The 26030-nt window shown below is 41.3% G+C and overlaps 1 pseudogene; it reads right to left on the reverse strand.

The window, feature by feature from the left end:
• Positions 1 to 13781: 13781 nt before the first annotated feature.
• On the reverse strand, positions 13782 to 14279 carry LOC140714520 (large ribosomal subunit protein eL24-like; annotated as a pseudogene).
• Positions 14280 to 26030: the final 11751 nt, after the last annotated feature.

Genomic DNA, 26030 nt, shown 5'->3' on the forward strand with positions numbered 1-26030 from the left:
GGTGTTGGACTTTAAGCTTTGGAGCCCATGCATAATGCATGAAGATAGCAAGCTCCGGATGGTGGGGACCTTTGATGATAGATGTTGCTTTCTTGAGGCGGACCCTCCTGTAAGGAGAGATGTGCTTACCATGTTTTGGACTGAGTCCACTTCTCTCTACAGCTTTTTAGTTTCCTGCACATTCAAATTGCCATACCAGACCATGATGCAAATTGTCAGATAATGATTTGGAAAAGAGAACTTTGCAGAGTTATTGATGGAGTGGGAGGAATTGAATTAATTGGATAGTGCATTCAAAAATAGGTCAATTGGTAGAACTTCTTATAATGCCCATGACTTGTAGCTAAACTAGATAGCTTTTCATACATTCTTTAAACACATTCATGGATCTGATAGATCCCCAGTAACTTGTCAGGACTTCTTTCCAAGTGCCTGTTAAACATGGAATCTTCACTATTCAGATGGATGGGGGCATGGGAAACTTGGAAATATACTGCAGCTCTTTCAACATCTGGATCCTCTGTGTAACTCAACGGGTCAGGTAGCATCTATGAAGGGAAATGGACAGCTGATACCTCAGGCTGAAACCCTTCATATGGACTGGAAAGGAAGAAAAGTAGCCAGTAGAAAGAAGTAGAGGGAAGGGTGTAACAAGAGCTGCTAGGTGGATCCAGTGGTGGGAGGTGATAGGCACAGATGTGGTTAGGAGAATTAGGAGTGGGAATGATGTCAGAAGCTATGAGGTGATAGGTGGATGTAACAGATAGTGATGAAGAATGGAATAAACGGAGAGAGGTGTGGTGGGGAACCAGTGGGAGGTGTGCACGGGTGATGAGCAGATGGGGAGGGAAAAGGTAAGGAGGGGGTGGGGAAAGACAGGCTGATGGGAGCCAACTGGATTAGGAGGAGAAAGAAAGGGAGAATGAGTGTGGGGAGGGACAGAGAGGGAGCAGATTTCTGAGGATTTCAGATTCCACTTCTGCTATGGCACCCTATCTGCTTCAAGGAACTACCCCACCATCACCTTCTCAATGGACAATGAATGTTGGCATTGCCATTGATAGGGGTACAAATAAAAAATTAAGTTAACATTAATATCTTCCTTGTCTGTTTGAAATGTCATATGAGCTTGTACCTCCAATATATTTAACCCATTGATGAAAAGATGCAAGAATGTGAGATAGAGAACCTGGAATACTTCAGGCCTTGGCTGTTGTTTAGTTGTGTATAGAACACCATTCCACCATCAGTAATGGAAACGTCACAGCTGGACACTTGACAAACCTAAATATAAACATGGATAATGTCAGGTTTGTTCCCTTACTGCTTTTGATTATTATGAATGTTACAGGTATTAGTTCAGTTCAAACAATCATACAATAGGAAGATTCATTAAACATGTGATAAGGAATAAGACACTTGGCAGTCTTCATTATACAGGAATTCAGATTTTGAGTTCTCCACTTGACACATTTGATAAGACTATCTGCATGCATCTTATGAATCCACATCAATTATACAGTAAGAATTATTTTTCTTCACTCTTGTCGGAAATGATAATAATGTACTGGCACTCATAGTAGAAAGTCCATAAAAAGGCTAGCAGTATCATCAAACAGGTACACTGTCATTTTGTTTGTTACCTTTGTCTCAAAAAGACTCTTGTTTATGCATTATGGCATACAAAATGAGCTTGAGATTAATTATTGGCAAAGAAGAAAGTAGTTTGATGTGTCTTCAAAAAGCCAAGAAAATCTTATGCTGATAGAACATAAAACATACACATCATAATTTTGTGCCAAATCAATTAAATTAGTAATCAAGTGGCTAACAAAACTAATCTCCTACACAATGTCCATATCTTTTCATTTTCCTCACTCCATGTGCCTGTCTAAATGTCTCTCAAAGGTCTCTAATGTTTCTGTCTCCATCGCCACCCAGGCAGCACATTTCAGGCATCCACCGCTCTCTGGGTAAAAAAGCTTGTCCTGCACATCTCCTTTGAAATCACCCAGTGCATGCCTCATGGTATTCGACATTTCAACCCTTGTCTGCCTACTCTATCTCTACCTCTCATAATTTTATAAACCTGTATCAGATCTCCCCTCAGCCTCGACCACTCCAGAGAGAACAACGCAAGTTTGCCCAACCTCTCATTTTTGCACATACCCTCTAATCCAGGTAAAACTCTTCTGCACCCTCTCCAAAACCTTAACATCCTTCCTACAATGGGGCAAACAGAACTGTATGCAATTCTCCAGATGTGGCCTAACTACAGTTTTTTAAAACTGCAACATAATTTCCTGATCTTTGAACTCAATACCTTGCTTGACTATTAAAGACAAGCGTGCCATATTCCTTTTTAACCACACTATTATCCTGTGTAGACACTTCCAGGGAGCTATGAATTTGAATGCCATAATCCCTTTGCTCAACACTATTAAGAATCTTGCCCTTAACAGTGTATTCTCATTTATCTCACAAGGTGCAGCACTTTACATTTGGCCGCGTTAAATTTCACTACCATCTCTCTGCCCATATCTACAACAAATCTATATACAACTGTGTTTTCTGCCAGTCTTCTAGGCTAACTACAACTCCACCATACTATGTGTTGTCTGCAGACTTATCTTACCTACCCATCTACGTTATCATCCAGGTAATTTACATACATGAGGAACAGCAGTGGTCCCAGTACAGATCCCTGCAGAACACCACTAATCACAGACCTCCAGCTAGAAAGATATTTGCAGGAAGGACAGCAGAGCAGCAATGGCTAAAGTTTCTACAAAAAATGAGGGAAGTGCGGGACAGTTATATTCCAAATAAGAAGAAATTTTCAAAGGGAAGAAGGACACTACAGTGGCTGACAAGTGAAGTCAGAGCCAAAGTAAAAGCAAAATAGAGGGCATACAAGGAAGCCAGAGCTAGTGGGAAGATAGAAGATTGGGAAGCTTTTAAAAACTTGCAGAAGGAAACTAGGAAGGTCATTAGGAAGGAAAAGATGAATTATGAAAGAAAGCTGGCGTCTAATAACAAAGAAGACACTAAAAATATTTTAAGTATATAAAGGGTAAAAGAGAGTGGAGGGTAGATATAGGACCAATACAAATGACACTGGAGATACTGTAATGAGAGATGCAGAGATGGCAGAGGATCTGAAATCATATTTTGCAGTGGAAAACATCTGCAATTATACTTGACATTCAAGAGTGTCAGGGAACTGAAGTTTGTACGGTGAAAATTATGACTGAGAAGGTGCTCAGGAAGCTTAATGGTCTGAGGGTGGATAAATCTTCTGGACTTAATGGAATGCACCCTCAGGTTCTGAAGGAAGAAGCTGGAGAGATTGCAGGGACATTGATGATGATCTTTCAAGAATCGATAGATTCTGGCATTGTACTGCATAACTGGAAAATTGCAAATGTTACTCTGCTATTTAAGAAGGGTGGAAGGCAGCAGAAAGGAAACTATAGACCTGTCAGCCTGACATCGGTGGTTGGGAAGTTGTTAGAATCAATTGTTAGGAATGAGATTACAGAGTACCTGGAGGCACATGACAAGATAGGCCAAAGCCAGCATAGTTTACTGTAAGGAAAATCCTGCCTGACAAACCTTCTGCAGTTCTTTGAAGAAATTACAAGCAGGGTAGACAAAGAAGATACAATAGATGTGGTGTACTTGGATTTTCAGAAGGCTTTGGACAAGATGCCGCACATGAGGCTGCTTAGCAAGATAAGAGCCCATGGAATTATGGGGAAGTTACTAGTTTGTGTAGAGCATTGCCTAGTCGGCAGAAAACAGAGAGTGGGAATAAAGGGATCATATTCTGGCTGGCTGCTGGTTACCAGTGGAGTTCCACAGGGGTCAGTGTTGGAAGTGCTGCTTTTTACAATGTATGTAGATGATTTGGACTATAGTAGACACAAGCAATCTCCCAGATGTATGGATGGGCCAAGGACATAGGGTAACAGAGGAAATGAAACAGATTGACATTAGGAAGGAAATGGTGATGAGAAGACTGATGGGACTGAAGGCTGACAAATCCCCAGGTCCAGATGGTCTGCATCCTAGGGTACTAAAGGAGGTGGCCCCGGAAATTGCAGATGCATTGGTAATCATTTTCCAATGTTCCTTAGATTCAGGATCAGTTCCTGAGGATTGGAGAATGGCTAATGTTATTCCACTTTTTAAGAAAGGAGGGAGGGAGAAAACAGAGAACTATCGACCTGTCAGCCTGACATTGGTGGTGGGGAAGATGCTAGAGTCCATTATTAAGGATGAAATAGTGGCATATCTAGATAGCAGTGATAGGGTTGGACCAAGGGTGAATCATGCTCGACTAATCTGTTGGAGTTTTTTGAGGATGTAACCAGGAAGTTAGATGGGGAAGATCCAGTGGATGTAGTGTACCTCGATCTCCAGATGGCATTTGATAAGGTCCCACATAGGAGATTGGTGGGTAAAATCAAAGCTCAAGGCATCGGGGGGAAGACATTGACATGGATAGAAAACTGGTTGGCAGATAGAAAGCAAAGGGTAGCGGTGAATGGGTGTGGTGACTCCCATTCTCGGAATGGCAGGTGGTGACTAGTGGGGTGCCACAGGGCTCGGTATTGGGACCACAGCTGTTTACAGTTTACGTCAACAATTTAGATGAAGGCATTGAGAATAACATCAGCAAGTTTGCTGATGATACTAAGCTGGGTGGCAGTGTGACATGTGATGAGGATGTTAGGAGAATTCAGGGTGACTTGGATAGGCTGGCTGAGTGGGCAGATACTTGGCAGATGACGTTTAATGTGAATAAGTGTGAGGTTATCCACTTCGGGAGTAAGAACAGAAAGGCAGATTATTATCTGAATGGTATAGAGTTGGGTAAGGGAGTAATACAAAGAGATCTAGGAGTCCTTGTTATCAGTCACTGAAGGTGAATGAGCAAGTGCAGCAGGCAGTGAAGAAGGCTAATGGAATGTTGGCCTTTATTACAAAGGGAATTGAGTACAAGAGCAAGGAAATCCTCTTGCATTTGTACAGAGCCCTGGTGAGACCACACCTGGAGTATTGTGTACAGTTTTGGTCTCCAGGGTTAAGGAAGGACATCCTGGCTGTAGAGGAAGTGCAGTGTAGATTCACGAGGTTAATTCCTGGGATGTCTGGACTGTCTTACGCAGAGAGGTTAGAGAGACTGGGCTTGTACACACTGGAATTAAGGAGATTGAGAGGGGATCTGATTGAAACATATAAGATTATTAAGGGATTGAACAAGATAGAGGCAGAAAATATGTTCCAGATGCTGGGAGAGTCCAGTACCAGCGGGCATAGTTTGAGAATAAGGGGTAGGTCATTTAGGACAGAGTTAAGGAAAAACTTCTTCTCCCAGAGAGTTGTGGGGGTCTGGAATGCACTGCCTCAGAAGGTAGTGGAGGCCAATTCTCTGGATGCTTTCAAGAAGGTGCTAGATAGGTATCTTATGGATAGGGGAATCAAGGGATATGGGGACAAGGCAGGAACCGGGTATTGATAGTAGATGATCAGCCATGATCTCAAAATGGCGGTGCAGGCTCGAAGGGCCGAATGGTCTACTTCTGCACCTATTGTCTATTGTCTATTGTCTATTAATGGATTTGTGACTAAATTTGCTGATGATACAAAGGTAGGTAAAGGAGCAGGTAGTGTTGATGAAACAGAGCGTCTGCAGAGAGACTTAGATTAGGGGAATGGGCAAATTAGTGTATGGTCATGCACTTTGGTGGAAGAAATAAACGGGCAGACAATTATTTAGATGGGAAGAGATTTCAAAATGCAGAGATGCAAAGGGACTTGGGAGTCCTTGTGTAAGATAACCTAAAGGTTAACCACCAGGTTGAGTCGGTTGTGAAGAAGGCAAATGCAATCCTGGCATTAATTTCTAGAAATATAGAATATAAGAGCAGGGATGTGATGTTGAGGCTCTATAAAGCACTCATGAGACCACACAGAGTATTGTGTGCAGTTTTGGGCTCCTTATTTTAGAAAGGATATACTGACTTTGGAGAGGGTTCAGAGAAGTTTCATAAGAATGATTCCAAGAATGAAAGGGTTACTGTATGAGAGATGTCTGGCAGTTCTTGGGCTGTATTCCCTGGAGTTCAGGAGAATGAGGGGGGATCTCATAGAAACATTTTGAATGTTAACAGGCCTAAACAGATTAGATATGGCAAAGTTATTTCCCATGGTAGGGGATTCTAGGACAAGAGGGCACAACTTCAGGATTGAAGGATGTCCATTTAGAACTGAGATGCGGAGAAATTACTTTAGTCAGAGGGTGGTTAATCTGTGGAATTTGTTATCATGAGCGGCTGTGGAGGCCAAGTCGTTGGGTGTATTTAAGGCAGAGGTAGATCGGTTCTTGATTAGCGAGGGCATCAAAGGGTATGGGGTGAAGGCAGGGGAGTGGGGATGACGGAAGAATTGGATCAGCCCATGAATGAATGGTGGAGCAGACTCAATGGGCCAAGTGGCCTACTTCTGCTCCTTTATCTTGTGGTCTTATGGTCTAATTCCATAGCTTCCTGACCGACTAGCTAAAGAAATTCCTCATTATTTCTGTTCTAAATGGGCATCTCTTTGGTCTGAGGCTTCTGGTCTTAGAAACTCCCACTATAGGAAATAACCTCTACATCTACACTCTATCTAGGCCTTTCAATATTTGATAGGTTGCAGTGAGAACCCCCTCCCATTCTTCTAACTTCCAGTGAGTAGAAGCCAGAGCCATCAAACGCTCCTCATACATTAATCTTTTCATTCCCAAAATCATTTTCACGAACCTCCTCTGGACCCTCTCTATTACCAGCGTATCATTTCTTATATAATGTACCCCAACTGCTCACAATAGCCTAAGTGAAGTCTGACTAATGCCTTATAAAGCTTCAGCATTACATCCTCACTTTTATATTCTAGCCCTCTCAATCTGAATGCTAACATTACATTTGCTTTTCTTACCACCAAATCAAGCTGCAAGTTAACCTACTTAAAGAGTGGAATGCCATTTATAGTTCTCCAGTCCTCTAGAACCATTCCAGAATCAAGCTATTCTTTAAAGATTGTTACTAATGCCTCCTCAATCTCGTCAGCGATGTCTTTCAGAACCCTGGGCTGTAGTCATCTAATCTAGACAATTTCCTTATCTTCAGACCTTTCAGCTTCCTAAGCATCTTCTCCTCAGTAATAGCAACTACACTCTCTTCTGCCCCTCAGCACTTGAATTTCTAGCATACTGCTAGTGTCTTCCACAGAGAAGACTGATTCAAAATACTTATGAAATTCATTCACAATCTTTTTACTACCCATTATTACCTCTCCAGCATAATTTTCCAGTGGTCAATATCAATTCATGCCTCTATTTTACTCTTTAAATGTCTGCAAAAACATTTGGCATCTTCTTTTATGTTTACGTATACTTCATCATTGGGATGTATCTATCCTGTGCCTTCCCAATTGCTCCCAATAACTCCAGCCATTACTGTTCTGCCATCATCTCTGCCAGTGTCCCCTTCCAATCAACTTTAGCCTTTCTCATGCCTCTGTAATTCCTTTTACTTCACTGTAATACTTACACATCTGACTTTAGCTTCTCCTTCTCAATCTGCAGGGTGAATTCTATCATGTTGTGATCATTACCATCTAAGAGTTCTTTTACCTTAAGCATCTTAATCAAATCTCACTCAATACACAACACCTAATCAAGAATTGCCTTTATCCAGTGGGTTCAACCAAAAGCTGCTCTAAAAAGCCATCTTGTAGGCATTCTACAAATTCTGCACCAACCTGATTTTTCCATTCTACCTGCATATTGAAATGGGAGATTTCAGTATGCAGGTAGACTGGTAACATTGTCCTTTTTACATCCACTTTTGTAATTTGTACCCTACATGCTGGCTACTGTTCAGAGGCCTGTATACATGAGGGGTTATTGATAAGTTCATGGCCTAAAGTAGAAGGAATCAATTTTAGAAAACCTAGCACATTTATTTTTCAACATAGTCCCCTCCTACATTTACACACTTAGTCCAGCGGTCGTGGAGCATACGGATCTTGGACCTCCAGAAAGTGTCCACAGCAGGAGTGATTGATAAGTTCATGGCCTAAGGTAGAAGGAGATGAGTTATACAGCTGTTGTTACATGCACATGCAGTTCAACTCTTTGAGTGATTATGCAGAAAGTTTGAAGTTAATAACTCATCAGGGGTGATTGATAAGTTTGTGGTCTAACGTAGAAGGAGGTAAGTTAATAACTTCAAACTTTCTGCATAATCATCCAAAGAGTTGACCTACATGTGCATGTAACAACAGCTGTATAACTCACCTCCTTCTACCTTAGGCCACAAACTTATCAATTACCCATCTGTGGACACTTTCTGGAGGTCCAAGATCCGTATGCTCCACGAACACTGGACTAAGTGTATAAATGTAGGAGGGGACTATGTTGAAAAATAAATGTGCTAGGTTTTCAAAAATTGACTCCTTCTATCTTAGGCCACAGACTTATCAATCACCCTCATAATTCCCATTGTCTTTTTCTTAACTCTACTCACAAAGATTCTACATCTTGCGGTCCTATGTCACCTCTTTCTAAGGATTTGATTTCAGTTTTTTTAATCAACAGAGCCATCCCACCCCCTCTGCCTACCTGCTTGTCCTTGGATGTTAAGCTCCTAACCACAAGCTTCTTTCAGTCACAACTCAATGATGCCCACATCATACCTGCCAATCTCTAACTATGCTACAAGATCATCTACCTCATTCCATATACTGTGTGCATTCAAATATAACATCTTCAGTCCTGTATTTATCACCCTTTTCAATTTTGTCCCCATGTTACACTTCAATTCTTCCCTCTGACTTCAATTTTTCCTTATCATCTGTTTTTTCCATCCTCACAGTCCCATTAAACACTGTGTCTACCTGTATACCAGCTGCCCCATATTTAGCCCTATCAGTCTGGAGTTGATCACCCTGCTAAGTTAGTTTAAATCCTCCCCAACAATTCTAGAAAACTTGCCCACAAGGATATTGGTATCCGTACCCCCCCACCACCTCCCCATCCACCCCCCACTGGATTTAGGTGTAACTTGTCCTTTTTGTACAGGGCATACCTTCATATTAATGATATTAATGATTAACATCATTAACATTAACATCATTATTAACATATTAATGATTTAGACGAGGGAATTAAATGCAGCATCTCCAAGTTTGCAGATGACACGAAGCTGGGCGGCGGTGTTAGCTGTGAGGAGAATGCTAAGAGGATGCAGGGTGACTTGGATAGGTTAGGTGAGTGGCAAATTCATGGCAGATGCAATTTAATGTGGATAAATGTGAGGTTATCCACTTTGGTTGCAAGAACAGGAAAACAGATTATTATCTGAATGGTGGCCGATTAGGAAAAGGGGAGGTGCAACGAGACCTGGGTGTCATTGTACACCAGTCATTGAAAGTGGGCATGCAGGTACAGCAGGCGGTGAAAAAGGCAAATGGTATGTTGGCATTCATAGCAAAAGGATTCAAGTACAGGAGCAGGGAGGTTCTACTGCAGTTGTACAAGGCCTTGGTGAGACCGCACCTGGAGTATTGTGTGCAGTTTTGGTCCCCTAATCAGAGGAAAGACATTCTTGCCATAGAAGGAGTACAAAGAAGATTCACCAAATTGATTCCTGAGATGGCAGGACTTTCATATGAAGAAAGACTGGATCAACTAGGCTTATACTCGCTGGAATTTAGAAGATTGAGGGGGGGATCTTATTGAAACGTATAAAATTCTAAAGGGATTGGACAGACTAGATGCAGGAAGATTGTTTCCGATGTTGGGGAAGTCCAAAACGAGGGGTCACAGTTTAAGGATAAAGGGGAAGCCTTTTAGGACCGAGATGAGGAAAAACTTCTTCACACAGAGAGTGGTGAATCTGTGGAATTCTCTGCCACAGGAAACAGTTGAGGCCAGTTCATTGGCTATATTTAAGAGGAAGTTAGATATGGCCCTTGTGGCTAAAGGGATCGGGGGTATGGAGAGAAAGCAGGTACAGGGTTCTGAGTTGGATAATCAGCCATGATCATACTGAATGGTGGTGCAGGCTCGAAGGGCCGAAGGGCCTACTCCTGCACCTATTTTCTATGTTTCTATGTTTCCCCAGAAGAGAACCAGAAAGCTGGAATCCTTTCGCCTGCACCATTTCCTCAGCCAAGCATTCATCTGCTAAATCATCCTATTCTTACCCTCACTGGTGCCTGCTGCAAGCAGTAATCCAGGGATTACTACCCTGGAAGTCCTGCTTTTCAGCTTTCTACCTAAGTCACCACATTCTCTGTTCAGTATCTCCTTCCTTTGTCATTTGTACCAGTATCTATCACAATTTCCACTGATCAACTTCCCCTTTTAGAATGCTGTGGATCCAATCTGAGACATCCCTGACCCTGGCACCTGGGGGGGCAATGTACCATCCGGGTGTCTCATCCACGTCCACATTCCTGTCAGCTCCTCTAACTATGGAATTCCCAATCACTTCTGCACTCCTTTTCTCTGCCAGTTGCCTACTGACCCACAAAACCAGGTACAGTGCCAGAGACCCAGTTGCTAGGTCGACCACACCCCCCACAACAGTATCCAAAGTGGTATACTTACTATTAAGAGGAATGGCCACAGGGGTACTCTGCACTGGCTGCCTATTTCCTTCATTCTCCTAAAATTCACTCACATAGCTTCCCCCTGCAACTTAGGGGTGACTACCTCCCTTTAGCTTCAGCTATTACCTCCTCGTTCTCCCATATGAGACAAAGGTCAACAAGCAGCAGCTCCAGTTTCTGAACACAGTCTCTAGGAAGCTGCAGCTTGATTACCTTCATGCAGATGTAGTTATCAGGGGGACTGGAGGTGTCTCAGAATTCCCACATCCCACACAAAGAAATGTCTACTAACCCTGGACCCATTCACGCTGCACTTTGCACTAACCTACAAAGAAAGAGAAAAAGAAAAACTTCATAGAAAGTTACTTGGAGCCTCCACCTGTTGTTGACTAAGCCTGTTCTCACCAAGCCTGTTGAGCCGAAAGCTGATTGCAGCCTACTGAAGCTCCACCCCCCAACTTAAAGCTATGTCTTCTTGTACTTAACATTTCCACAAGCAAGTTTTTCATTGAACCTGTGTGTATATGTACACAAGCAAACAACAATAAGCTCAACAAAGATTTTGAATTTAACCACATACAGTTACTCACTCAAGCCACTCCAGCTGTAGCTTCCAAATTTGGTATTGGTTTATTATTGTTACATGTACCAATATACAGTGAAAACCTTGCATACAATTTATACAGATCAAATCATTACACAGAGCATTGGGGTAGAATAACAATGCAGAATAGTGTAAAACCTACTGAGAATTGCAGTGCATTTAAAGAATAAATTGCAAGATCATAACAAGGTAGATTGTGAGGCCGAGAGTCCAACTTATAGTACAAGAGGTCCATTCAAGAGTCTGATAACAGCGAGACAGAAGCATCTGCTAGATGTGAAGGAAGAGAAGAGCGAATGTCCAGAGTGGGTGGGTGGGGTCTTTGATTACGCTGGCTGCTTTACTGATACAGTGAGAAGTATACACTCAGTAGCCACTTTATTATGAATTCCTGTACATCTGTTCGTTAATGCAAAGACCTTGCGGCAACAACTCAATGCATAAAAGCATGCAAGCATGATCAAGTTGCTGTTCAGATCAGTCTTCACAATGGGAAAGAACTGTGATCTTTGACTGTGGAGTGATTGTTGATGCCAGACGGGGTGGTTCAAGTATCCCAGAAACTGCTGATCTCCTGGGATTCTCATGCACAACAGTCTCTAGAGATTACAGAGAATCGTTTGAAAAATGAAAAAACAACATCTAGTGAGTGGCAGTTAATGAGAGAGGGCAGAGGAGAATGGTCAAGCTGGTTCAAGCTGACAGGAAGGTGTCAGCAACTCAAATAAACACGCAGTACAACAGTGGTGTGCAGAAGAGTATTTCTGAACACACACACATTGAACCTTTAGTGGATGGGCTAAAGCAACAGAAGACCATGAGCATACACTCAGTGGCCATCTTATTAGGTACAGGACGTACATAATAAGGTAGCCACCAAGTGTAGACATGGCTCACAAAGAGGAGACTGGTTCCTGAGATGCACTGTGAAATTTGTAACGTCATGAAGGACCAAGGTGGCTAGGAGCACTAACACCTATAATTTTCCCACAACTCACACAGCGTCCTGATTTGGAAATAAATTGCTCTCCCTTTATTATCTCTGGTTCCAAGTCCTGGAACTCCTTCCCCAATATAGGAACACTTTCATCAGAAAAAAAATAGTGGTTCAGGAAGGCAGTGCACCACAAATTTCTCAGTGGCATTAGAGATGAGCAACAAATTGTGTCCTTGCCAATGATGTAATAAATTATAACAGGGAAGGAATCAGAATCAGGTTTAATATCACTGGGGTATGTTGTGAAATTTGTTGTTTTGTGGCAGCAGTACAGTGTAATACATAAAACTATAAATTACAATAAGAAATATATGTATATTATAAATATATATACATAAATTAAATATATTGCAAAAAGAGAGCTAAAGTACTGAAGTAGTGATCATGAGTTGGGTAATTTTCCATTAACAAATCTGGTATTGGAGGGGAAGAGGCTGTTCCTAAAACATTGAGCGTGTGTCTTCAGACTCCTGTACTTCCTCCCTGATGGAAGAGGGCATGTCCTGGGTGATGTGAGTCCTTAATGAAGGAGGTGGTCATCAAAGAGGCATACAGTACTTTAAGCAGAGTGTTGATGCATGAAAGAATTTAGAAGAGTCTTCCAATACGCTAACCCCACTGACCTGAAAGCAGAGTTAAATCATAGCCTGGGTTTCCCAGCCTTCCCCAGGTTGGAACCCCTGCTTTAAGCATACTTTCTTCAGAAAGAGTTAGCACTTAGAATAGAATTTCAGGAAGGATACTGGTGGCAGTGACCTAGGGTGCAATGGACAGGCTCAACGAGAAATGCAGACTGATTCTACACCACTTTCTACATCAAGCAAACAATATTGAGCCACCTCGCTTTTTACCATCCTCAGCAGCTGAGGACAATACCTCTGTTAAGGAAGCACAAGAGACTGCAGAATCTGAAAACTGAATTGCAAAAGCTGGTTAAAGTCCTGTCCAAGATGTTCTGATCACTTACAGGATTATTGTGGTTTCTATAGTCACCATCACGAAAAGGGGGAAAGATTCTATCCTTGACTTGAGTTAACTTTCACTCAAGTTCATTACGTGACATCTTTGAGAAGCTCTGACGCTCTTAATCATTTGTTATCTTCAAACAGCTCTTGGAAATCTTCAGTCACCAAGGTAGCATGTGTTAGGTGATTTATTATTCCACTATGGGTTTGCACTAAGTCTTAAAATTTAAATCTATTGCTTGCTATGCTCTGAAATCATTTCACTCTGGGAATCACTTATTCACATGAATATTAATTGTGCTGATTATAAACTCTATGCAGATGCTATCAGCATGCAGGCTTTCTATATATTCCATAATTCTATAATTCTCTGAATTGTAATTTCTATAGTATTCATATAGCTTGCAGATTCAGTCAATGTTAAATGGTTATGGAATGCTTCCTCAGCTCATACATACAGTGAATTTAGTCCAATACATTTGCCAGCTGATAAAGTCATGGTCTTCAGTGGGCCAGAGGCTCTCTGTAATCATCGACTCTTTTTTATATGTTATTCAGGCTTTATTTTACAACATATAATTGTAAAATCTTTGTGTTTTGCACCAGCACACGGAGCCTGAGATTTCATTGGCCTGGCAAATTTCTGTTTCGGTGCCTTTTTCCGAGAAGTGACTGTAGCCGTGCTAACTTCTTTTGTTGCCACTTTGGCCTTCTTCACCTCCTCAGCAGCTCTCATTGCTTGTCCTTGCTGAGCCTTGTGCACTTCCAGGCTTCTGATTTCTTTTGGCCATAATCTCAGCTAGAGAAGCACCAGGGATAGCAATTTGGAACTTCACTGCAATGATGAGAGCACTTCATCTGAATCTCTTCAGACTGGCTCTATTTATATTTGCACCTGCACAATACAGTCCATTCGAGGGATTCTCTTGCACAGAAATTCAGGTTCTGAGTTCAGAAAGTGGAGAACCTTCCTGTCAATCCTAGCATATCACTTCCCATGACCAGTGTAGATTACATACCTGATAAAACTTCACAGTTAGACCTGCATGTCAACAAAGTCATTCTCTTTACTGATGTTACCTCTTTCATTTCCTCCCTCTAGGCATTCCTTGCCACAGTTGTGGTGGCCGAGTGATTGCTGCTCTATCTGGCATCCCTCTCTATGCTCAGCTGAAGATCCATCATACCCTTCTCTTGCTGCTCCTGCCTCAACCTGTGCTCTGATTATCTTTTGGTTCCTCTGAGGCTGCATCCAGAACTCCACAAGACCATAAGACATAGGAGCAGATTTGACACATTCGGCCCATAAAGCCTGCTCCACCATTCCATCATGGCTGATTTATTATCCCTCTCAAACCCCATTCTCTTGCCTTCTCAAAGTAAACTTTGACACCCTTACTAATCAAGAACCCATTAACCTCCGCTTTAAAGATACACAATGACTTGGTCCCCACAGCTGTCTGTGGCAATGAATTCTATGGATTCTCTGGCTGAAGAAATTCCTCTTCATCACTGTTCTAAAGGGACATCCTTGTATTCTGAAGCTGTGCCCTCTAGTCCTACACTCTCCTACCAATGGAAGCATTGTCTCTATGTCCACTTTATCTAGCTTTTTCAATATTTATAGACTTCAATGAGATCCCACTTCATTCTTCTAATCTCCAGTAAATACAGGCCCTCAGATATCAAACACTTCTCAAATGTTAACCCTTTCTTTTCCAGGATTATTTCATTCCCACTACCCTGATGGACGATTAAACCAAAATTTAACTATTTATCTTATATTGTCTTTTCATTCCCTCACCTCCCATCTTCGAGTTATTGAATGATAACTGTCAATGTTTAATGCTCTCAATCACTGCTCCACTAGATTATAAATAACAGACATGGTAAAACAGGTTGAGTATCCCTTGTCTGAAATGGTTGGGCTGGAAGCGTTCTGGATTTTCGATTTTTTTGGATTTTGGAAAATAGAATGCCATAAGTTGGGATCGCCATCATTTCCAACTCCGAATTTATGTGCTACTGGTAAGCAGTCTTTATCTTACATATGTTCATCACACACACCTTATGTACTTAATATTACAAATTATTGTATACATTAATGTAATGAAAATATAATGTGCACAGGGTACCAAGAGCAGCTCAGCAGCATCAGGAGAATACCTGAATCAGTCGTTGAACAACATATAACATCAGGCTTTCTGTCTCCATATGTGATTCCATGCTTTGATTAAAAGGTTACAGTATTTAGTATTCATATTTTTCATTTTTTAGGTTTTATGTAAAGTATAAAATCAGTCATAATTGTAGAATTGTTCTGGTGTTAGATTTTCATCAGTGATCTTCGCAATCTTTATCAATGAACTTCTCCGCTGTTTCATGATCAGCAGAAACTTTATCTTTAAAAAATTAATTTTTAAAAAAAATGTAATGCCATATGTTTTTTATTTCTGAAACCAGCCTACTGAATATTCACAATTACCTTTAATTTTCAGTTCGTCATGAGAGATCTATGCTTGTTTCGTGATCAGCATACTCTTAGCATGTTTCGTGAACTATCAGCATGTTCACTCCGATGCTGATAAATCCACTCTTTCAGTACACAATTGAGATCTTCATTTTTTGTTTTATTCAGTGTTTTTCTATTTATCAATAATTTCTGTTCATTATATATGTGAGGAAACTTCTCAGAGGTATCTGAGAAATATAGAGACCTGCACAAGACCTGGGAACCTTCCCAGAATTTTGTGTAATTTTCCATTTGTAACGTCAGTCTGCACTCAAAATAATTTTGCATTGCGGAGGTTTTCAGATTTTGGAATTTCAGATATGAGGTACTCAAACTGTATATGAAATGGAGTGGGACATTTCACCTCTAAGCCTTCAGTAAGGTTGTAGGTACTTCCTAGTCTAAGAATAAAATCATAAAATATGGAGCTTAATTAGGACATTTGGCCCATCAAGTCTATTCTGCCATTCATGACTGATTTTTCTCAACCCCTATTGTCTTGCCTTCTCCCAGTAACCCTTAAACTTCATCTTTCAATCAAGAACCTATTAATCTCTGCCTTAAATGACTTGGCTTCCACCACTCTCTGTGGTAGTGATGCCACAAATGGACCACACTCTGGCTAAATAAATGCCTCCTCATCTCCATTTTAAAAGGACATCCATTTATTCTGACACTGTGCCCTCAGATCCTAGACTAACTGAAACATGCTCTTCATGTCCATTCTATCCTGACCTCAACTGTACAGCCAGTTTTCCCCATTATCCCTTGCATCAATAACAATTTTTCATCAATTTCAAATTTAATATTAACAATTATAGAATCATTGAGAGATGCAACAAGGAAAGAGTCCCTTTGGCCACCTAAGTCCACACCTACCATTAACCATCCATTTTCCACTAATCCTATACTTATCTCTCTTTTTATTCTCCAAAAGTTCCTTTCAACTTCCCCAGATTCTACAGTACCGTGCGGGTCTTAGGCACCTATACATATTTAGGGTGTTTTAAACTTTTGCATAGTACTGTATATTATGTCTTTCCAGTTATCAAATAACACTTAATACTACTGAGCTAGTACAAAGCTAAGTATTCTTATTTCTGTTTCCCAACCGTCTTCCTAATTTAACTAATATAACCTCAGAACAAAACTACAGAAGGAATTAGGAGCATGAGTTTAACCATCCGCTCTGTCACATCTGCACCAAACCTCAGTTCCTCTTCTGTGCCAGTTACTCATTGCCCTTACTCTCCTGATCTTTGTGAAATCATCCTCCTCCGCCTTATGCACCCCCAGTTATCCAGTGTCCACAATCTTCCAGGTCAGAGAATTCCAGAGATTCCCCAACCTCTGCAAAATGCAACTTCACTTTAAGTACCTTGTAATTAACTTGTTGAAGTGTTTCCCAACATCACTTCAGAAAAATCTGCCTCTAATACCTAGACTTTCACTTCCACTTGATCCCTTTCATCAGTTCTAATTTCAAGTCATTCCTTAACAGTGATCATATATTTCTGCTCCAATGTCTTACGGTTTTATTAGGTTCTTGATTTTTAAGGGCATCCAAGAGATAAGGCAGGAGAATGGGGTTGAGAGGGATAATAAATCAGCCATGATGTAATGGCAGAGCAGACTCAAAAGTCAAATGGCCTAATTCTGCATAGGCGTATGGTAGTATAAGATTTCAGAGATTGCACCATAATTGGTGCATTCTCTTAAGATTTAAATCCATGATGACAAGTACCACCAGGCTCAAAGACAGTTTCAATCCCATTGCTATTATATTATTAAATATTTCCCTAGTACAGTAACATGGATTTTGACCTCAAAGCATACCTCATTATTATCTTATTACGTTATTGTCTACCTGGACTACTACTTTCTCTATAGCTGTTGCACTTTATTCTGCATTGTTTTTATTTTACCTTGTTCCACCTCAGTGGAGGTAGGTTGTTATAGCCAGGGGTGATAATGGGGTGATAAACTTTCCCACTACCTATTAAATGCTCCCGATGGTGTGCGCCTCAAATAGACCAAGTCCAGCTTCTGGCCTTCACAAGTGGCTTAGCTACCAAGCCCTGAAGAACTGTCTGTAATGACAGGAGAAGGAGCAAAGGTGGGTTACTGGCACCTGAAAACCAGTTGCCTTGAGCAGATGGGGTTTCTCAGCCCTAGTTGGCAGCTCGTCTAGGAGAAGGAAAACTGATCTCAAAACTCCATTCCCTTGCAGCTATACCCACTCTTGGGGAAGGCTTTGGAAGTCAACTCCGAAGGAAAAATCCAGAGCTGGAGTCCCTGAGGCAGTTCTATGTTGAGTTCAACATTGGCTGGCAACTCCTGGTACCAAACTGTATCAGTCTCTGCTGTTCCTCTGGGTTCATCAGATGCATGGAGAGGGGCAGCTTGTTAAACAGGCAACAGCTGCTCTCCGTATCGTACTGCGTAGCCTTGCATATCTAGACAGCTAGGGTGCAACATCTATGGTAGATCCTGGCCAACAGGGTCTTCACTTACTCGCCTCAATGGACTGTGATCTGTATGATCAGTATGCAAGACAAGCTTTTCACTGTATCTCAGTATATGTGACAATAAAATACCAATTCCAAATCAGTCCTTCTAATAAGGCTTCTCCTAAGCTGTGATGGTCAGACTTTTTTCCCATATCTCTTTGGAATAACTTACAGAATTAGAGCCAGAATCAGGTTTATTATCACTGACATATGTCATAAAATAGTTTTTTGCAGCAACAGTACTGTGCAACACATTAAAAAAATGACATTACAACATTCTATTGCAGGCAGTCTCCAGGTTATGACAGGGTTCTGTTTCTGAGAAATGTTTGTGACCTGAGCCGTTCATCAGTCAGGAATGGATGCATCGAAGAGGGTCACAGAAACGGTGGTGACGGGAGATCGAGCAGGTGCAGGAAGCCCAGCCACCAGCCAGCTCATCAGCTTGGTGAGGGAGTGAATGAATCTGCTAAGCACTCCGAGTTCTGTTCAGCTCCGCCCAGCACAGTTAGGACCCTGAATGCTGTGATTCAGTGGGTGGGGTGGGAAGATACATGGAAATGCTCCATTCCCACCCAGCCTGTAGCCCCACAACAGCCAGCAATCCATCTGTGGTGAACTACATATACCTGTCTGGACTGCTCCTGTGGCTCCTCCCACAGACCCCTGCTGACTGCTTCTGTGGCTCCTCCCACAGACCCCTGTATAAAGGCAATTGAGGCCTGAGCCCGGCCTCATTCTCCAGGATGTAATGTTGTTCATTCTTCCAGTCAATAAAAGCCGATATCTCGCTTCTTACGTCTCAGATTGATGGTGCATCACCATCCACATCCATCCCACTAGTCCCCTAATTGCCCATTCATATGTACAAGGTGTCCATAAGTCACGTGTGTGTAGCCTGGGAGGACTTGCCATTTTTGATTACTTTCTCTCCCTTTCCATAATATTATAATAACCCAAGTAAGGAAAGTCCAGATCACTTTGGACCTCCACGACTTTCTGACCACCCACCATCCAGAGATTGTTTCTCCCAGTATGAGCCCATCTCCCTGTATCTTTTTTTTTGTAATTTATTTTTTTATTGAAGTTCATCAAACAAACATTTCCATAAGATGTATTTCAGACATTGTACATATATATCATATAATCATATATATCACAAAATCTCCACAAAGTATTTATCTGGGGTATACACTTGTAGAAAAGAGTGGAAAGAAAAAACACACAAAAGGAAAGAACTATGTACAAGTACATCTCCCTGTACCTTTAAGCTTGCTTCCAATTCATCTGCTACTCATTAAGATGGCCCCCTAACAAGTTCACTACTGAGTTAGCTAGTTTGTTTTTGCTATGTACAGTAACACATAAATTGGGAGAAGGAATGAAAGGAAGATTTATTGCTGTTTCTGGTACTTAAATCAGGGTTAAGAAAAATATGACCCAGTCTTTCTTTTTTTTTAACGTTACCTCCATCACTAGAGTCACAGAGTGACACAGCACAGAGACACTTTAGCCTAATCAAGTCCTGACGTTTTGTAATGTTCTTTATCCTCTTAAGCGTTATAACCCTCCTGGATATTTTATTTTTGTTTCTCCTGCCTTGACCATGTACCTTTTAGCTCTCTTACATTAATCTAGAGATAGGTGAAGTTCCTTTAGAGATCAACTGCCAGTGACTCCAGTAAAAAATTCATAAGATATACAATAAGGCAGTGACCATAGATTTGTACGGAATCCATCATGACAGGAAGCACGCAAAACATATGTAGAGGTGGCAGATGAACATGAGATGGAAGGATATGCTGATATGATTATGAGATTAGTGGGAGAAGCTCATGTGGCACATAATCACATCATTAGGGCAAATATTCTAGGTAGTGTAAATAATTTGTAACAACATTTATAAAGTACTTGGATAAGATATAGGAGCAGAATTAGGCCATTCAGTCCATTGGAACTGCTCCACTATTCCATCCTGGCTGATTTATTATCCCTCTCAATCCCATTCTTATGCCTTCTCCCCATAACCTTTGACACCTCTCTAATCAAGAACCTATCAACCTCCTTTTTAAGTATACTCAATGACTTGGCCTCCACAGCCATCTGTGACAATGAATTTCACAGATTCACTACCCTCTGGCTAAAGAAATTCTTTCTCAATTTTTCTAAATGGGCATCCCTCTCTGCTGAGGCTGTGCCCTCAGTTCCTAGAATCACCAACTATAGACAACATTCTCCCCACATCTACTCTATCCACACCTTTCAATATTTAATAGGTTTCAATGAGATTCCCCCCTCATTCTTCTAAACTCCAGCGAGATCAGGTCCAGAGCCATCAAATGCTCCTCATATGTTAACCCTTCCGTTCCTGGGATCATTCTCATGAACCTCCTCTGGACTGTCTCCAATGCTGGCATATTTTTTCCTTCATAAGGGGCCCAAAATTGCTCACAAGACTCCAAGTGCAATCTGACAAATGCCTTACAAAGCCTCAACGTTACATCCTTGCTCTTATATTTTAGTCTTTTCAAAATAAATTCTAACATAGCATTTGCCTTCCTTACCACCAACTCAACCTGAAAGTTAATCTTTAGAGGAATCCTGCACAATAATCCCCAAGACGCCTATCCCAACTCCCAAATATAGGAAAGGTTTAGAAAGATATGAGAGAAACAGTTAAAAGAAAACGTAGGTGGGAGAGATGTGATAGCAAAGTATGAGAACAGAAGGCTGTATTAATCATCAGGGAGCTATTCAGAGAGAAAATAGGTGTAGATTGTCATTTTTTTCAGAGCAAATAGGCCATTCCACACAAATGGATAGCAATCTGGTGGAACGAGAGGAGACTGGGATCATTTGGTGATAGTGGGATGTCTCCAGTCTCTGCACACAGTCCCAAAGTTACTACTTTGGAAAGGATTACAGGTCCTGGTAAAGCAATAACCTTAGCAATAGTAATTCCCTGATATCAGAATTAATGAAATTCTAAATGTCTACACATGGTATGACTTCAGGAGAATATCACAATGGAGAGCTATTAATACCTTACCTAATGTCCTTGCCTTTATTATATTTAACTCTGGCAGATGGAAATTATTTTTAAAAAACTAATGCTGGTTTTTTTCCTAACACCTACACACAGAACATGGCCAAGACTAAAAAGAATTCACCTCAGCGACAAAATGTACGGGGGTGGTGCAGAGGGACAGATGCTTGCAATGTAGGGGTAAATGCTGTGGCCAAGTCCTGCACTTTAGGTTAATGGATACAAGGCTAAGACATGTCAAGTTAACTTCAAGCTGCCCTTTAAGACAGAGATGGGAGAGATGACAGAGAGCTAATCAACAACAGATATTACAATGCGATTGGCATCAAAGAATTAAATAACCTTATCAACAATGTTGATAAATCAGTTTATTATTGCCACATATTCTGAAGTACAGTAAAATAAAGCTGGTTTCTATGCCATCCATAGGGACTATTTTACCATATCAGTACATTGAGGTTTTATAAGCAAAAAGCCAAAATAGAATGCAAAATATAGCATCGTAATTACAGAGAAAGGGCAGTGCTGGCAGACAGTCAGGTGTAAAAGTCATGACAAGGTAGACTGTAAGTTCTAGAGGCCATCTTATCGTACAGGAATTCCGTTCAATAGTCTTGAAATATCAAAATGGAAGCTGTCCTTGATCCTGGTGATGCTTGCTTTCATGATTTTGGACCTTCTGCCCAATGAGAGGGGGGAGAAGAGAGAATGTCTGGGATGGGAGGAGTCTTTGGTTATGCTGGCTGCTTTACTGAGACAGTGATGAGTGTAGACAGAGTGCATGGAGGAGAGATCGGTTTCTAGGATGTGCTGAGTTGGGTCCATAATTCTGCTGTTCCCTTGTGGCCAACAAGGGAAGCCAAAGCTGATGTAAAAGAAAAGGAGAGGGCATACAACAAAGCAACAATCAGTGGGAAGACAGAGGACTGGGAAGCTTTTAAAAACCTACAGAGAGCAACTAGAAGAGTCATTAGGAGGGAAAAGTTGAAATATGAAAGCAAGCTAGCAAACAATATTAAAGTGGATAGTAAAAGCTTTTTCAAGTGTGTAAAAAGTAAAAGAGAGATGACAGTGGCTATACGAGGGGTGATTGATAAGTGTGTGGCCTAAGGTAGAAGGAGATGAGTTATACAGCTCTCGTTACATGCATGCGCAGTTCAACTCTTTTAGTGAAATGCAGTAAGTTTGAAGTTAATAACTCATCTCCTTCTGCCTGAGGCCATGAACTTATCAATCACCCCATGCTGTGGACCACTTCTGGAGGTCCAAGACGCCGACTTCTACAAAGAAGGGATCCGTATGTGTGGTGAACTAGATATACCTGTCTGACTGCTCCTGTGGCTCCTCCCACAGACCCCTGTATAAAGGCGACTGTGGGCTGCTGCTCTCCCTCATTTTCCCCAGGATGTAGTGCTGTTTATTCTTCCAGTCAATAAAAGCCGATATCTCGTTTCCTAAGTCTCAGCGTGAGTTATTGATGGTGCATCAGTATGCTCCACGACCGCTGGACTAAGTGTGTAAATGTAGGTAAAATAAATGTGCCAGGTTTTCTAAAATTGACTCCTTCTACCTTAGGCCACAAACTTATCAATGATCCCTCATAGGATCACTAGAAAATGAGGCAGAGAAATAATAATGGGGAAGAAGGAGACAAGAACTAAATAAGTATTTTGCATCAGTCTTCACTGTGGAAGACACTAGCAGTGTGCCAGGCATTGAAGGGTGTGAGGGAAGAGAAGTAGGTGCAGTTACTATTACAAGGGAGAAGGTGCTCAAAAAGCTGAAAGACCTGATCCTACGTAAGTCACCTGGACCAGATGAACTGCACCCTAGGGTTCTGAAAGACGTAACTGTAGAGATTGTGGAGGCATTAGTAATGATCTTTCAAAAATAATTGGACTCTGGCATGGTGCCAGAGGTCTATATAACTGCAAATGTCACACCGCTCTTTAATAAAAAGGAATAAAGCAGAAAGGAAATTATAGACAAGATAGTCTGACCTCAGTGTTTGGGAAGATGTTGGAGTCAATTGTTAAGGATGACATTATGGAGTATTTGGTGACATAAGACAAGATAGGACAAAGTCAGCATGGCTTCCTGTTGGAATTCGTTGAGGAGATTACAAGTAGGATATATAAAGGGGATGCAGTGGATGTTGTATATTTGGTCTTTCAGAAGGCCTTTGACAAGGTGCCATGCATGAGGCTGCTCACCAAGTTAAGAGCCCATGGTATTACAGGAAAGTTACTAACATGGCCACAGCATTGGCTGATTGGTAGGAGGCTGGGAATGGGAATAAAAGGATCCTTTCTGGTTGGCTGCCAGTGACCAGTAGTGTTCCACTGGGGTCAGTGTTAAAACCTCTTCTACTTAAGCTGTATATCAATGATTTAGATGATGGAATAGAAGGCTTTGTTGCCAAGTTTGCAGATGATACGAAGTTTGGTGGAGGAGCAGGTAGTGGTGAGGAAACAGGTAGGCTGTAGAAGGATATAGACAAATGAGCAAGAAAGTGGCAAATGAAATACAATGTTGGAAAACGTATGGACATGCACTTTGAAGAAATAAATGTGCAGACTATTTTCTAAATGGGGAGAGAAAATCCAAAAATCTGAGCTGCAAAGGAACTTGGGAGTCCTTGTGCAGAACACAAAGAAGACAAATGCAATGTTAGCATTTGTTTCAAGAGATTTTGAATACAAGAGCAGAAATGTGATGCTGAGGCTTTATAAGAAACTGGTGAAGCCTCACCTTGGGTATTGTGAACATTTTGGGGCTCCTCATCTAAGAGAATATGTCCTGGCATTGGAGAGGGTTCAGAGGAAACTCACAACGATGATTCCAAGAATGAAAGGATTATCATACAAGAAATGTTTGATGGCTCTGGGTCTGTACTCGCTGGAATTTAGAAGGATGAGAGGGGATCTCATTGAAACCTTTTGAATGTTGAAAGGCCTGGACATGGTAGATGTGGAAAGGATGTTTCCCTTGGCAGGGGAGTCTAGGAGAAGAGGGCACAGGCTCAGGATAGAGAGGCATCCATTTAAAACAGATGCGGAGAAATTTCTTTAGCCAGAGGGTGGTGAATTTGTGAAATTTATTACTACAGGCAGCAGTGAAGGCCAGGTCGTTGGGTGTATTTATTGCAGAGTTGATAGGTTTTTGATTGTACATGGCATCAAAGGTTAAGGGGAGAAGGCCTTGGAGCGAGTCTGAGGAGGAGAAAAAAAGGATCAGCTATGATTTAATGGCGGAGCAGACTCAATGAGTCAAATGGTCTATTTCTGCTGCTATGTCTTATGGTCTTATGACCTTGTATGTTAACATACTGGCAGAGACTTACAATATCAAATCTGAATCACAGTTACTGGGGAGAGCTACAACAGAAATAAGGCTTGGGCACCTTTGAGATAATGGTTACTTTTACTTCAGGTTTCCTTGTGAGCAGGAAAAGCAGCAAAGTTCTTTAATCTTCTCCTAAGCAACTTTTCCATCAGGCTAAGCACCACCTCACACCATACAAGATTATTCACAGTCAAAGATCAAACTGCCCTGAAATCTCACAGCACATCCCATACCATGGGTCAAATACCTGCATTTTACCTGAGATTAGACCCCGTCCTTCAGTATTGGGCCATCCTTTGTGAGTGACTGTCCCTCGCAGGCCCTGAGATCTGGCCCTATCTTCTACCTCCAGGGCAATGGATTGGACCTTCTGTCTGCAATGGAATTGTCTGCAGCTGAGAACAAGCATTTTAGTCAGCCTACCAGGATAAGTTCCCCAAATTCTTACTCTGCTCCAACATCCATCAACGGAGACAAAGAAGAGAGCAGATGCTGGAATCTAGACCAACACACATAGCACTGGAGGAACTCAGCAGATCAGGCAACATCTGTGGAGTGAAAAGAACGGTTGAAGTTTTGAGTTAAGGCCCTTCATCTGGACTCTGGAGATATAATTTATATCTATCACTCTGTACAGTATCAGTAAGCTGTTTTTTTTTTTGTTAGTGAGGCACAAGCTGAGACATTCATCAGACTAAGCAACAGAAGTCCAGATGAAGGATCTCAATCCAAATCATTGAAAAGGCATTTCCCTCTATTGATGTTGCCTGGCCTGTTGAGTTACTCCAACGCTCCATGTCTTGTCTTCTATCAACTCCTCATTTACTGCTTGGATGACATGAACAAAGTGTGTCTGATCCAAAATCTGGGAAGTAACCCAAGATTCTGAGGCAGTTTGACCCCTAATCCTGGAAAATTATTTGTATGGCGTGGAGAAGTAGTTATAGAGACAGGAAAGACTACAGATGCTGGAATCCAGAGCAACACACTAAATACTGGAGAAAATCAACATGCCAGTGAGGATCCATAAAGGAAAATGAAGAGTTGATGTTTCAGGTCGAGACCTTTTATCTCGATTAGCAGTTCTTGGTCTAATTAAGAAAAGAACAACAGTTTTTTGACAGATGCAACTTGATAGATATAAATTCTACTTTTGAAATCAAATCTCTCTTACCTAACATGTCTGATCATCTGAAAACTTACTTCAAAATTGTCAGGTTAGGACAGCAAGAAGCACATTCATTTAGATCAGTACCTTTTTTATGAGAGCTTACCAACAGTATATTTTTATATTCACTCAAGGAATGCGTGCTTCACAGGCTGAGCCAACATTTAATTGCCCATTCCGTGTTACTCTTGAGAAGGTGGTGTTGAGCTGTTTCCTTC

This window comes from Hemitrygon akajei, chromosome 21 (genome assembly GCF_048418815.1).
Source record: "Hemitrygon akajei chromosome 21, sHemAka1.3, whole genome shotgun sequence".
NCBI classification, from domain to species: domain Eukaryota; kingdom Metazoa; phylum Chordata; class Chondrichthyes; order Myliobatiformes; family Dasyatidae; genus Hemitrygon; species Hemitrygon akajei.